The sequence below is a fragment of the Colobus angolensis genome, unplaced genomic scaffold (genome assembly GCF_000951035.1).
Source record: "Colobus angolensis palliatus isolate OR3802 unplaced genomic scaffold, Cang.pa_1.0 Scaffold86, whole genome shotgun sequence".
Taxonomy (NCBI): Eukaryota; Metazoa; Chordata; class Mammalia; order Primates; family Cercopithecidae; genus Colobus; species Colobus angolensis.
In genome coordinates this window covers 5,470,064-5,485,349 of record NW_012122487.1, presented here as the reverse complement: position 1 = coordinate 5,485,349, position 15,286 = coordinate 5,470,064, and the positions used below count along the sequence as shown (strand labels likewise).

The following is a 15,286-nucleotide window of genomic DNA, read 5'->3' as shown; positions in this document are numbered from 1 at the left end:
TCTTGGCCTCCCAAAGTGCTAGGATTACAGGTGTGAGCCACCGCGCCTGGCCAGGGTAGCTCCTTTTTTGTGGGCACACTTCCCATCTGACCTGTCAAGGTAACAAATTCCCTAGCCCTCGTCCACCCAGCTGGTATTTCTGTATATTTATATTAGAATGTGGCTGTGCCTCTAGGCTAGGGGATACAAGAAAAACAAATAAATTTATTTCCTTATTCTTATCCAAGTGGTGGTCTAGCCTCCTTTTGTGATATTTATTTACCTTTTACATTATAAACAATTTAAAAGCAAGAATATACTTTACCTAATTTTGTATGTTCTATAGTGCCATACCATAATTTGATAAATATTACATATTTTCTCAATATTCATAAAAAATGTTATAAATATATACTGCTGTTTAGTTTATGATTAAACATCATTGTCTTCTCTGATTTCTTGATGAATTATTGATTCCCCTACCATCTGAGTCAGACCCAGCTAAATTCTGCAATAGCACATTTTGCTTCAGAAACCTTTTTGGCAATAGCAATCTTAAAGCAGTTTCCTTGTTAGAATATGAGTTTTCAAGTTTTCTTCATATGTTGTCCAATTACATTAACCAAATAATCTTAAATTAGTTTAATCAAGCCTCAAGTAAAAGACTTTTGCCAAGTGTCAGAATTTGGAATTAAAAACAACAGAGCACAGCCCATTCAACAAATGCCTTGAGTTTTCTAGTTAATGTAGCATATAAACATTGAGTATGAAAACTACTAAATCTGAAGAGACATTTAGCAAACTCTTTAATATGAAAAGGGCCTTATTTCATGGATCTTCATTTTAAAAATTTATGTATTTGGAGTTATGTGATTGTTATTGTATCCAAACTTGTATTTGCCCTTAGTTTATATTTCTTTACAGAATTCTTATTTGAAAGATTAAAGGTATTACACTGTACTGGGGCCATTTTTTTCCTGTCAAGAATTGCAGAATTTTAAATAGCCTCATTTCCATTTTTGTGATCTGTGTTCACACTTCTAGTAATAATGAAGTAGAAAACTACTTTTTTTGTACCTTATTGCTAATCTCCAGAGTTTTCTTTTACCTTACCCCAATAGTTTGTGTAGTACACATTCCTTGTAGGGTATTCAGTTTATATACGTCAGATTCTCTAGGGCCATGGCTTTTGCCAGATGAAGCACTTTTGATTTTGAGGCTGATGAAACACAGTGCTGTTATTGATCTGTGCGTGACATAGCCTGTCTCTCTCCTAGCAGAGTGTAGCAACATTTATCCAGGAATTTGCAAAATGTCACTTGGATCATGTTCGCAAGGTAAACTGTGCAAAACCCAGGATCAGAGCTGAGAATCCATGTGGAATTGGACGTGACTGTCTTATTCCTATGTCCTGTCTTCTATTCTAGATGAAGCAAGTGGTATTTGTTAACAGAATGTCTGTGGCCTATATTAGACTGTAGGAAACTATTATTACCACTTAGAACACTGTGTACTATAAAATTGTACTTCTTATACTCTGTTTTCAGATTCATTTCCTATCTTTTACTGAAGAAAATATTAATATGAGAATATGTGACCTGAATAGCGTCAGTTAGAAATTTCTTTTCTGTTTAAAATAAAGCAGTGTTATAATATATTGCATAATTTTATATTTCTAGTAGTGTCCTCATTTTTTACATCAACATACTTTCAGGTAGGTATGTCTCATCAGTATCAATATTTCAGGAAGTGAAAAATTATAGTATATTTATCACTATTTAATTGATATAATATTTAATTATGCATATATTTTAGAGTTTAGCTTTGAATGACTAGAATATTGGTATGCACATGGATAGGTATGTTTGTTACAATTCAATTTAGTTTAATGTACCTAACACATGTAAAGTGCTATAATAATGGGATATTCAACAATGAATTAAATATGATCCTTGTCCCCTGTAATAACAGAGTTGAACATGTGTATAATAACAAAAGGAAATTGTGAGGTATAGAGATATATTTGTATATGTGTGCATGTGTATGTATACCATGGATGTTTAAATCCATATGGAGAGAGAAAGTCATTCATTGCTGTCATTCTTGATTAAGGCTTTTGAAGGAGTGGTATTTGGACTTAACCTTAAGGTTTGGTATAATTTTGGAAGTTGTGTGCATTGAGCAAAGTCATTAGAAGAAAAGAAAGCTTGAAAAGACATCGAACTGACATAGCAGTTTGTTGAGAATAGTGAATCATCTGGTTTGCCTGTGGTTCTCAGCCCTGACCACTTATTATCCTCACCTGGGGAACTTTGAAAACTTGTTGTACCAAGACCTCAACCTACACCAGTTAAATTTGAATATCTAAGAGTTAGGCCCTGTACCTTGGTAGTTTTTTAAAGCTCTCAGGTGATTCTAATGTAGAATAAGGACTGAGACTAAGGCTGGAGAGACTAGAGATTGAATGCAAGCAGCTAGATAAATTATTGTTTAAATATCAAGGAATGATTAGGAAGAGATCTAGACAATATTAATAGAAATAGGAAGTTTTTTAAAAAACAAGAGATTTTGCAGTGTTATAACACAAAAAGTTTGATGACTAACTGCATATGGGAAGGTAAAGAAAAAAGAGGTATTTAAGATATTTTTCAGGTTTTTAACAAAGTGAGTAGAAAGTTGATGATAGAAGAATTATATTTGTGACAATGTAATATACTAAATATTGTGGCGAGAAAATACCAAGAAAGTTGAATAAAATATTAAAAAGAGCCTCACAAATGCATACTAGAACTTGCAAAAAAAAAAAAAAAAGAAAGAAACTAAATCCTTAGGATCTAAAATCAACAACAGCTTATTGTTTGTAGCCAAGTGGTAATTTGTTAGTGAACTGGAAATATCAAGTATGTAGCAGGATATGAGTTTAAAATTTATGGGATAGGCCTGGCCTAGACATATAAATTTTGCAGCCATGAGTATGTAGATGGCATTTAAAAATGAAGGTGAATGAAATCACCAAGGTAGTGGAGATAGGTAGAAAAGAGATAAGGTCCAAGATCTGAGCTCTAGGCCCTCCAGTATTTAGAAGTTGGACAGATGAGAAAGAACCAGAAAGGAGACGGTGAAAGGGAAAAGCAAGAGAAAGGAGGATCTTAGAAGCCTAGAAGTCAAATGATTAAAGTATATCAAGAAGGGAATGATATACTTTATCATTCTCTATGCCAACTGCTGCTTATTAGAATGACTTCATGGGAGGAATTGAGGAATGGGAACAGAAAGAGAGGAATTGGAGGATATAATTAAATATGCATACATTTTAGAGTTATTTTGAGGAGCTTTGCTGGAAAAGTGAGCAGAGAGCCTCTAAAATATAAACACATAATAACTTAGGCTCAAAATAAATAATTCATTTATTCATAATATCAGTACTGTTAAGTAATGCTGATAAAAAGTCATTAAAGATATACATTAACAGGGCAATAAAAAGTCTTTCTCTAAGTATTTATTTAAAATGTTCACATAATTAGGCCACAAAACAACATTCCACAAATTCCAAAGGATTTGTATCATATGAATAATATTGTCTAACACAAGTGAAGTAGAACATACTTTAAAAAGTTAACATAAAATATCTGATGTGAATTTATAGAGGCATTTCTAAAAACTAATGGGTCAAAGAAGAAAACAAAATGGAAATGAAAAATACTTCAGATTGAATGACAATAAAATAATACATATTGAAACATTTAGAATGTGGCTAAGGTGGTACTCAGATGGAAATTTATGTCCTTAAATACTGGTAGTAAGACTAGAAGTCTAAAAATCACAGAGCTAAACATTTTATTTAAGAATGAGAAATTGAATAAACCCAGTGTTGTAGACTAAATATATGCGTTCCCCCATAATTTATAACCCCCAATGTGATCATTTCAAAAGTGGAGCCTTTGAGAATTAATTAGGGTTACATTGGTTCATGAGGGTGGGGCCCCCATGATGGGATTAATGCCTTTATAAAAAGAAGAAGAGGCCGGTCACGGTGGCTCACGCCTGTAATCCCAGCACTTTGCGAGGCTGAGACGGGCGGACCATGAGGTCAGGAGATTGAGACCATCCTGGCTAACACTGTGAAACCCCGACTCTACTAAAAAATACAAAAAATTAGCCGGGCGAGGTGGCGGGCGCCTGTAGTCCCAGCTACTCGGGAGGCTGAGGCAAGAGAATGGCGTGAACCTGGAAGGCGGAGCTTGCAGTGAGCCGAGATCGTGCCACTGCACTCCAGCCTGGGCGACAGAGCAAGACTCCGTCTCAAAAAAAAAAAAAAAAAAAGAGGAAGAAGCAGTAGATCTCTCTGCTCTCTGCCATGTGCAGATAGATGAGGACATGGCCATCTGCCAACTTGGAAGAAAATGGCCTCACCAGACACCAGATCTACCCACAACTTGATCTTGAACTTCCCAGCATCCAGATCATGACAAATAAATGTTTGTTATTTAAGCCACCCAGTCTATGATAATTTATTATAGCAGCCCAAACTATGACACCCAAAGAAAATAGAAAGAAATATTAAAATAAGGGCAGAGTTGATACTGTAGAAAGTAAAAATGCAGTGGACATGATCAACAAATCCAAAAGCTGGATCACTGAGACTAGTAAGTTGACAAACATTAACAAGTGTTGATAAGGATATAGAGAAATTGTAACCTTCATACAATGCTATGGGAATGTAAAATGGCACAGGCATTTTGGGAAATGGTTTGACAGATCCTTGCAAAGTGAAACATAGAGTTACCAAATAACCTTGTACATTCATTTATAGAAGCACTATTCATAGTAGCCCAAAAGGGGAAACAGCCTGTGGGTCCATCAACTTATAAATGGAGAAAAAACTGGGGTGTATCCATACAGTGGATTATCATTCATTAATAAAAGGGAATAAAATGCTAACATATGTTACAGTATGGATGAACCTTGAAAGCATATTGCCAAGTGGGAGAAGCTAATAATAAAAGACCATATACAGTATGATTCTATTTATGTAAAATGTCCAGAAAAGGCAAGATCCATAGACAGAAAGTGGATTCAGTGGTTGACTAGAGCCAGGGATGGGAAAGGAGTTTCTGTAAATGGGCATGAGGTTCTTTAGAAGTACTCTACAGTTAGTCTGTTGTGATAATTGCACAACTCTGTAAATATACTAAACGTGGTTAAGAAATAAACTTAAAGAGGTGTACACCTTAAAAAGATAAAACATGCCAACCAAGAATATTATGTCTGGCAAAACTGTCTTCAAAAATGAAAGTGAAAGAGACTTTCCCAGACAAACAAAGCAGAGGGACTTCATCACCGCTAGACCTTTCCTAGAAGAAATACTAAACGAGTTATTCAAGTTCAAACAAAAAGATGCTAAATAGCAATACTTAAAAGCATGTGAAAGTATAAAGGTCACTGGTAAGGGTCAATAGTGGTGTGTAATCACTTTTTATTCTGGCATAGAAATTACAATAAAAGGTATTAAAAACATAACTAAAAATATGATAATGAGTACATAATATAAAAAGATGTAATTTGTTTCACCAAATTACATGTGAGGGGAGAAGTAAAAGTATGAATATTTTGTATGTGATTGAAGTTACATTGTTATCAGCTTAAAAGATTGTTATAGGCCGGCCGCGGTGGCTCAAGCCTGTAATCCCAGCACTTTGGGAGGCCGAGATGGGCGGATCACGAGGTCAGGAGATCGAGACCATCCTGGCTAACACGGTGAAACCCCGTCTCTACTAAAAATACAAAAACTAGCCGGGCGAGGTGGCGGGCGCCTGTAGTCCCAGCTACTCGGGAGGCTGAGGCAGGAGAATGGCGTAAACCCGGGAGGCGGAGCTTGCAGTGAGCTGAGATCCGGCCACTGCACTCCAGCCCGGGCGACAGAGCGAGACTCCGCCTCAAAAAAAAAAAAAAAAGATTGTTATAGACGATATATGTTATGTAAGCTCCATGGTGATCATAAAGAAAATACCTATAGAAGATACACAAAGAAAGTGAGTAAGGAGTCAAAGCATGTCACTGAAAAAAAAAAAAAACAGCAATGAAATACAATGGAAGATAGCAACAGAGGAAAAGAGAGACAAAAGAGCTATAAGACAGAAAACAGCAAAGTGGCAATAGGAAATTTTTTCACCATCCATATTTAAATATAAATGGATTACATTCCCCAGTCAAGAGATGGAGAGTTGCCAAATGGATTAAAAAAACAGAATCCAACTATATCCTGTCTCCATGAGACTCACTTTAGTTTTAATGACACAGGCTTATAGTGGAGGGATAGAAAACTATATTCCATACAAAGGGAAAGCAAAGGAGAGAAGGGGTGACTATACCAATATCAGATATTAAATCAGAAACTATTAGAAGAGACAAAGACATTCACCTGAAAGAAGGGCCTATTCACCTAGAAGATAAAACAGTTATAAATATTTATGCACCAAACCTCAGAACTCCTGTATGTATAATAAGCAAATTTTGACAGAGCTGAGGGGAGAAATAGGCAGCAACACAATAATAGATGTAAGCATTCCACTTTCAACAATGGATAGAACAAGATTAATAGGTAATCAGAGAACTTGAACAAAGCTGTGGACCAATTGAACCTAACGGATGTGTAGAGAATACTCTACCCAACAACAGCAGAATATATATTATTCACAAGTGTACATGAAACATTTTCCAGGATAGACTACATGTTAGGCCAAAAACATACCTTAAATTTAAGAAGGTTGAAATAATACAAAGTACCTTTTCTGATCATAATGGTATAAAACTAAAGATCAGTAGCAGAAGGACAACTGTACAATCCACAAATGTGTAGAAATTAACCAAAATACTCTTTTTTTTTGAGACTGAGTCTCGCTCTGTCACCCAGGCTGGAGTGCAGTGGCATGATCTCAGCTCACTGCAACCTGCACCTCCTGGGTTCAAGTGATTTTCCTGCCTGAGCCTCCTGAGTAGCTGGGATTACAGGCACGAGCCACAAAGCCTGGCTAATTTTTTGTATTTTTGTAGAGACAAGGTTTTGCTGTGTTGGCCAGGGGGGTCTCAAACTCTTGACCTCAAGTGATTCACTCGTCTTGGCCTTTTAAAGTGCTGGGATTACAGGCATAAGCCACCACGCCCAGCTAAACCAAACAGTCTTAAACAACCAATGGGTTAAAGATATCACAAAGAAAATTAGAAAATACCTTGAGACAAATGAAAATGAAAACATAACATACCTGAATTTATGGGCTGCAAGCATAAGCAGCTGTAAGAGGGAAGTTTATGTACTGTACACTTGAAAATTTGTTAAGAAAGTAGATCTCATGTGTTTTATACCACAATAAAAATGGTAAAAAAATTTTTTGATAAAATTAAATATCTGTTCATGATAAAAATTATCTTAGCAAACTAGGACTAGCAGGGAACTTTCTTATTGTGTTAAAAGATGTCTACCAGAAACCTGAAACAGTTGTTAAAAGGTGTGTACCAAAAACTTGAACTAGCCATCATACTTAATGATAGAAGTTAGATGCATTCTTTTTGAAATCAGGAAGAATACTTCTATGCCTGCTATCATTGTTTGTCTTTGATGTTGTACTTGAGTACCTAACTAGCACATTAATATAAGTGACAGCAGTGAAAGTTAAATCTATTAGAAATGAAGAAACAAAACCATCATTAGTTCCCATATGTTATGCTTGTCTCCACAGAATCTCAAGACAAATTACTATGATTATAAGAGATTTCAGCAAGATTGCTGGATCAATAATATACTGAGATATTAGTACTCATATTCACCAGCAATCAACAGAATATGCAATTTAACAGAAAAATTTGTTTAAATAATAGCAGGTGTCTAGGAAGGGAAGTCATATTACAATTTCAGGGATTGTTAAAATGTGAAATAGTGTTTTTAAATTGCTATATATTTGGGGAGTCTATATGTGTCTATATTCTAAAAGTACAAAGAAAGGTAAGGGAAAAATAAACCCCAAAGTTATGCAGGATGGTGATTATTTCTGGTGGATCAGGAGAGATGTTCATAGCTTCAACTGTATTGGTAATATATTCTTTGTTGACTGGTGAATACATAGGCATTCATTGTATTTTTCTTTACATTGAAATATTTCATTAAAAATGAAGAAGGAAATCTACTGATGTCATTAGTCAGAGAAAGAATGCTGGAGGTGGAACACATCTTTGCAGCAAGATCTTAAGTTCGGGGGAGTTAACTGCTATATGGGCAAAGAGGAGTCAGAGAAGGAGAACCAAAATAACTGTACAGAGAACGTGGAGGAAAAATTGAGTACTTCAATAAAGAAACAAGGGAGAGAAAGTTTTTAACAAGAAAAAGAGAAGCTTTGGTCAACAGTGTCAGATCCCATAGAGGAACTGATAATAGAAAACTGAGAAGAGACTGTCGGACTTTACTAAGAAGACTGTATTAACAAGACTATCTTGATAGCAAGTGATAGAAACAGATTTCAAACTAACATAAGAAAAAAACACAAAATCAAAGGATGAACTGTAGATTATAGACTTGGTAAAGGTACAGAAAATTGGAAACAGACACCCTAATGTTTTTAATGCTTCTATCTCACATCTCTTCATTCCAGACCAGACCAGCTTTCTCCATGCAGCTTTGGCTGTGTGTATTGGCCATGTGGTAAGCCTACATTCTTATAGCTCTGCCTCAGAGAAGAAAAGAACTACTCATTCTCATCTTCTACTCTTCTTCTAATTTACAAGATAGTTAAATTTGCAGAGCCACAGGAATACAAATACTTTGTCTGTATGTCATTTTGAGTTAGGATTTAGGTTTATTTCATTATATGTTAATTTTCACCTACATAAATAATTGACAGGAATTTCAGAGTCATGCAGGATACAGAGTAGTTTCTATTGGGCAGGACTGATTTATACATTGCAGTACTTACGTATTCTTTGCTGTCACCCACTTCAGTTGCCAATCATTGTGGCACTCAAAAGTGCCCCAACAAATTTCCAAAATACACATCTGGATAGTATCTACTATTTGAGAACTACTGATTTAGAAGAAAAGCAGATCAACTGGGTTGATTAGTAAAAATGAAAGAACACCCAGACTTAACCTCTTACTAAAGATCTACATGAATCATTGTCCTTGATGTAGCATAACTGCCTGAGAGTCAGGTATTTATTTGACTTTATTTATTGAGTGACCTACTTTGTTAGGTCAAGCCTTTTTACTTGAAAGAATATGATAAACGGAAAACAATTCTGAATAGAAAGTGAAGGGAAGGATGATGGTAGAAGTTCCTATGTGGAATTTGTGTGTTGGAAAAAATAGCTTTTCAGTGAAATCTGTGAGAAATACCTTAAATAATATAGTATAGGTCAAAGCTTTGCAAATGTCTTTTTTCTATATAAAAGAAATTTCTACTGTATGCTATGAAAGACTTTTTTTGGTAATTTTTACATATGTTAGTCCTTAGTTTTTAAAATCCCATTTTAAATGGTATCAGTAACTTTTTGTTTCGTCAAATCCAAAGATTTTTAAAAGTCCTTTCTGAAAATGTCCATTTTTCACTCTCTTGAATCTTATGAAATTTATACAGGGAATAGAAAAAAACATTATTGCTTCTCTTGAGAATTTTTGCAGGGTATATTTATAAATGATCAACATCATATGAATACTTAGTACTGCTGCTGTTAAATTTGTAATGAGTTGCAGGGTTTCGAAATTCCTTGACTGGCTTTCATCCAAGTACTTTATTTTCAAGGCTTAGATACAGTACAACCAATGAGAGACATACAGTTAACTATTGACCCTATCATGAAAATATTTCAGTTTTTAAGTATTAAGATGTTATTCATATTTAGGATATATTTAAGAAACATATATCTTTCACTAGCTTGAATATATGAATTTGGAGCTGCAAATGATGATCTTTAGCCTTTGACTCTATAACCCCCAAAGCTGGTAATATTTAATTTAGATTAACGTGATAATGTAGTCTTCCTAAGAACTGATTCAAATGTAATTTAAATAATGTGTATATTCATGCTTTTCAGAGGCTTACTGAGAAATTCTTTATCTTATAAAATATAAATTTCAGAAATATATCATGATCTATTATAAATTTTTAGAAGTCAAAAATTATTCTAAGGAATATTGATGCCTCTCTTTTTGAAGCCTATGTAGGAATTAAGTATTATGAGCAATTTAATACTATACATGGATATTCATTTCCTCTGGCTAGTCCACAAAGGCCTTTTTGAGCAATAAAATACCCATAAAATAAGAAGTAATACTATTGTAATAGCACACCACGAGGACAGGAAAACAAAGTATTGAAATCTGATTTTTAGGAAAACCAAGTTTAATCAGAGATGAATGAGCAATCTTCATGAGACTTCCGCAGATATTTGATAGTCTCTGTTTCTGATAACTCAATCATTATAACTGTACTTGAAAAGTTATGGCCTTTTTTCATGTGTATGTCTTTAAAATTTATGAATGGGGTATTTAACATAGACTGCAGTCAAAGAATCTCTCATCTGCATTTACTCTGAGAGAAACTGCAAGGTGGGTGACTCACTGCCGTCAGGGTCCCAGAGCTTCTCCCGCTGGGGTGTCAGCTGCAGGAACCTTACCAGCTCAAAACTAGATGCTATCACATATCCTGTTGCCTGTCTGCACTCCCATAGGAATTTAGTAATTAAGTTCCAACAGAGCCATCTTGCCAAGCCTGAAGACAATCCTGGTGCCATAAAACCGGCAGATGCATTCAGCCAGCTCACGAATACACTTTGGGGCCCTCCCCATAGTTGAGGTTGAAGAGGTTTCCTGTGTTGAGAAAAAAAGTGTTTGGAAAAGTTCTCCCAAACTGCATTGGCTTGGCTTTAAACGCGTTGGGGTATACAGATGCAGGCCGCTGGCCCAGCGTGCTTCTTCACCTAGGTGGTCGCCTGCACTCTGTTCCGGTGCTATGCATGCTGAATCCTTGGACACTTTTTGGTTCCCCAAGGTAAAACTAGCAGCAGGACTCACAGTTTATCACCATGGTTGCCAACATCCCACCTCAGAGAAATACTGAAAAAACTGAATCAAATATGAGTGGTTTATTCAACTGAAGTTCAAAATCTTCTTTGATGAAGCTTACATCCCTTGCAGTGTAGCCTGTCAGTTCCTGGTTAACTTTCAGCAAAACACATTTTCTTGGTAAGATGAAAGAATTCTGAAAATCGATGACCATGGCATGTGAAAGAGATGATTTAAGTGAATGTCTGCCTTACTTTCAAACAGCAAATGATGCTGTCCTTAAGTGGCAGTCCAGGTCTCACCACATGCTTTTTCAATTGATGGTGTGGCTGGTCTTTCATATGGGAAGACTACTTGGCTAATCATCTTCTGTTCATCTCCCAAAGTGAGCGCCAAGGGAACTGTTCAGTAACTTTATATAAGTTTACAGATAAATTTCTTTTGAAGTGTCTGGGCCATGGTTTGAAGAAAGGCCATGGGAAGTTTCTTTTGTTCCATGGGAAAAATGAAAAGTTACCTTTTCTGCATAACTTAGAAGATTAGGGAGTTTGAGGCCAAGTACGATACTCCCTTCATTGTTTCCAACCATAGTGTTTTAACTGCCCATTAATCTTAATTCATTTACTTCAAAGGTAACATCCAACCCATTTGGAAATGCACTGTCACCTTGACATGTATCACTCAAAAAATCCACTTGTCTAAAAAATTCCTGGATGAAGAAATTTTTCACGGGCTTCATGAGAGTTCCACATTACCTCAATGAGGTTTTTAGGCTTAAAAACATCTCCAGTTTTACAAATGGTGATAGTATCTCTATGTAGTCCATCCAAGCCCATCGAAATGGGGATGTTGAACAGCCAAATCTTTGTTTTTAAGAATTTCCTGTTTGGCTTCACTTTCACCTTCAGCAAATTCAGTTTCATTTTCTGATGCTCCAAAGCCAGATCCTCTTGATGGAAGAGGCTCCAAACTCTTGTGTACAGTGTCCTCATGCTCCCTTCTGCTGCCACCTGAGAGATCTCCCCAGGCCTGACCAATCCTCAGTTATGAGGGCAGAGGCTGCCGTTATTGACTTAGATACAGATAATGTTGTTAACATCACCCTGAAGCATCAAGTATTATTTTTGTTGATCTGGCTTTTTTTTTTTTAATTGGTTCTCTGAGGAGACATTCACTTAAATCATCTCTTAAATTGGGGTGGATTCTTTTTTTCTTGCCGCCGCTCAACTCCAGTACCAAAAAATATTGACAAAGAGGGTGGAGGAAGAATATAATTAAAGTGGTAAATAGTATATAGTACATGTGAGGAATAGCTATTTCTATGTTGAATTAACTGAGTTTAAGCAGGAAAAGGAGAGTAAAAAAGAGGAGTTCAGAAAGACATTACACAGTTTCTCCTTTAGGATATCAAATAGCACTACCATCGTCTTTCTTTCCTATTGAGGAAAGGAGTCAGAATGAGTATGCATTGCAACCTCATAGTCATTAGTAAGGATGTCGTATGTAAGTCTAGTGTTTAGGAGGGCTACGATTGAACCCATAATATTACCATATAAACATTGAGAAATTATATTGGTAGTGATGATGATGAATTATTCTGGATATACTTTTGGTTCCCATTATCTGTTCTACTATTTAGTACCTGGTATTTAGTTTTCAAGAGAGCTTTTCTTCTCGTAACTTAAACAGAAGATTTGAAATAACAAACCAACAAACTCTTTTTTTCTGTGAATAGACAAATATTTATTTTTCCCATGAATACTTGAAAGTCAATTATATTAGTTAACTTTCTGAATTTCACATATAACATGTTTTTACTATCCATTATTTTCCCCATACTTGTGGGAACAGAAGTTTAAGTGATGTGGTTCAACAAATTCAATTAAAATGCATTCATTTAGTTATTCAGATTATTTTGAAAGAAACTACTTTGCTAATATCACATAGGTTAAAATTTGCTATAAAGGCATATAATGTTAAAAGTATTCATATAAATTAAAAGTACTTGTTAAATGTTTTGAGTATTTTTGGTCTTTCAGAATTAAAAGTATTAGTAAACTTTTGAATAATTTGACACTTGAAATAATAGTGTTGATTTTCATTTTGAGAAATAATATTTAAACATAGTTACAAAATAATTATTTAATTGGACATTAGCTAGAACTTATGTTACAAAGTATAAGGGCATTGAATTAATTTAACTCCTTGTAAATGTTATTGAGAGTAGCGTATCTCTTATCCATATGCAGATATCCATATTTCTCTGATATAACCTAATTTGAACACATCAAGACAGATTGGCATTTTCAGACCCATTAAAAAACTGCTTTGTTAATTGCAAACCATATTTAGTATGACCTTATAACAAAGTAGTACCTTAAGTGTCATGCTTTGTCTTTAATGTGCACACTGGAGCTGGGTTCATCTGTACCAGACAACTATCCTTCATGAAAAGAGTTTTTTTGCTTGATAGGCAATTAGCAGTAATTAGGAAGATTCACCTCAATAAGATGTCAACATGAGATTGTTTGAATAATAATCCTTAAAAAAAAAAAAAATAAGTTGAATGTCAGTGACTTAAAAAAGGAAGTTCTTCTGACACCTGTGTATGGCATGTGAAACATGAAATGTTAATTTAACTTTTCTGCTTATTATTCATGCACAATATTATTTTGTCATTCAGACTCTGCATTGACAGAGTGTAAGGGTGTTAAAATAGTGTTGCTAGAATAAAAAGAGGATTAATCTACCATTGGCCAATTAGCCAAAAGGTACTTAATGGTCTCTAAAGGCTACTGAAGTCTAACTACTAGCAAAAGCATTGGTGAAAAGTCCTCTATATTACCTTCATTTGCTTGACATTTTGTGAAACACAGTGTAGCCCTTTCATAACTGCAGTTGTCAGAAAATAGTTTATAAGTGAGTGATGCAGTAACTTAGTGGATTTTTCATAAGAAATTTTGTTACATAAATAATTACGTCTCTGCCTAAGATCTTTTTTTGGTTATTGATTTTTGATTTTTAATTCTTTCTCTTGGTGATCTCAAGTATCGTAACAAAAGAAAATTAATGTTTTAAATTTAAAAGTCTTGTTACTAAACTTGGAAGTTATTAATCTGAACTATTTACCTTTTTAAATAAGTCTTCTATGGAAAATATTTGTTAGTGAAGTAGAAAATGATGGCATTGTCTTGATAACTCATACATTGTAATTGACTGTGAATTTAGTCCTATACCTGGACAACATACAGAATTTTATTTCTTTCCATTTTATCCCCTTTAAAAGTATAATATTCTCAATAAAAGAACATTGATTCTATTCACAGGAGGGAGAATATCATTAAAATTATGGTGACTTTTAGGGAGTTCTTGCCTATGGAATTTACATATATCCCGTTCAATTAGAATTTTCTCTCCAGTCTCATTTATTTACATTCTGGTAACATAATTTATGTTGTAATTTTTTAAAAACACAATAATAAGATTTTAAAATTGCTGCCTCTACTTAATTATGAATCGGAATAATCAGATTGTGAGAATGTAAATGAACTTATTTCTGTATTCAACATTAAATAGTCTTAAGTCAGTCCTAAGTATAATTTAAGATGAGATATTTTGGAGAAGTTACTGGAAACAGATCATTCTCGTTTAATGATTGCTTTTCTCTACTTGGATTGTCAAGCCTTTTGGCTTTCAAAAGGAGAAAGAAAACATGGAGAGTACATTATTGTTATAGATGGCAACTAAGCCTCACTTTTTACTCTGGTCACTGATTGACCTTTTTCAATATTGAGCGTCTCACCATTGCTCCAGCATGTACTGCAAAGTGTTCTTTGGCCACCAGCTATTTCCTGCATGGGCCTCCCAGAAACTCTGATCCAGTGTCTCCGGCATTCCACCTCATGTTTGGCTATATTTTCTAGAATTTTGTGTCTTTATGTTTCAGACTCCACTATCCCAACTATTTCCAAATTTTTTAAATGGTTCATTACTTTAAATTTTTAATCCAGTGGTAAAAAACAAATGGGAAAGACTGAACTATGTCTTTGAATGCTGTAGGATGGATATTGTCCAGAAAAAAAACCGTAGGTCAGAATCATTTTCATTTCAGAAGTGAAGAGCTATAGCCGATCCCATTCGTTTCCCTTGGAGCACTGCTTCTGAACTGGTTGGATACCCAATAGCATTTTCTTTACATGTGCTACAACTAGCAGCGTGTTCGTTGAATAGGCAGATATTGAGTATTTTATTCTTCCG

At 34.9% G+C, this 15,286-nt stretch overlaps 1 protein-coding gene and 1 pseudogene across 3 annotated transcripts in view; one reads left to right on the top strand and one right to left on the bottom strand.

Moving 5' to 3' along the window:
- CNTLN (centlein, centrosomal protein) overlaps positions 1–15,286 on the top strand; it is a 389,383-nt gene that overhangs the window by 308,608 nt on the left and 65,489 nt on the right. The gene's annotated exons all lie outside the window — the stretch shown is intronic.
- On the bottom strand, positions 10,592–14,923 carry LOC105503498 (annotated as a pseudogene).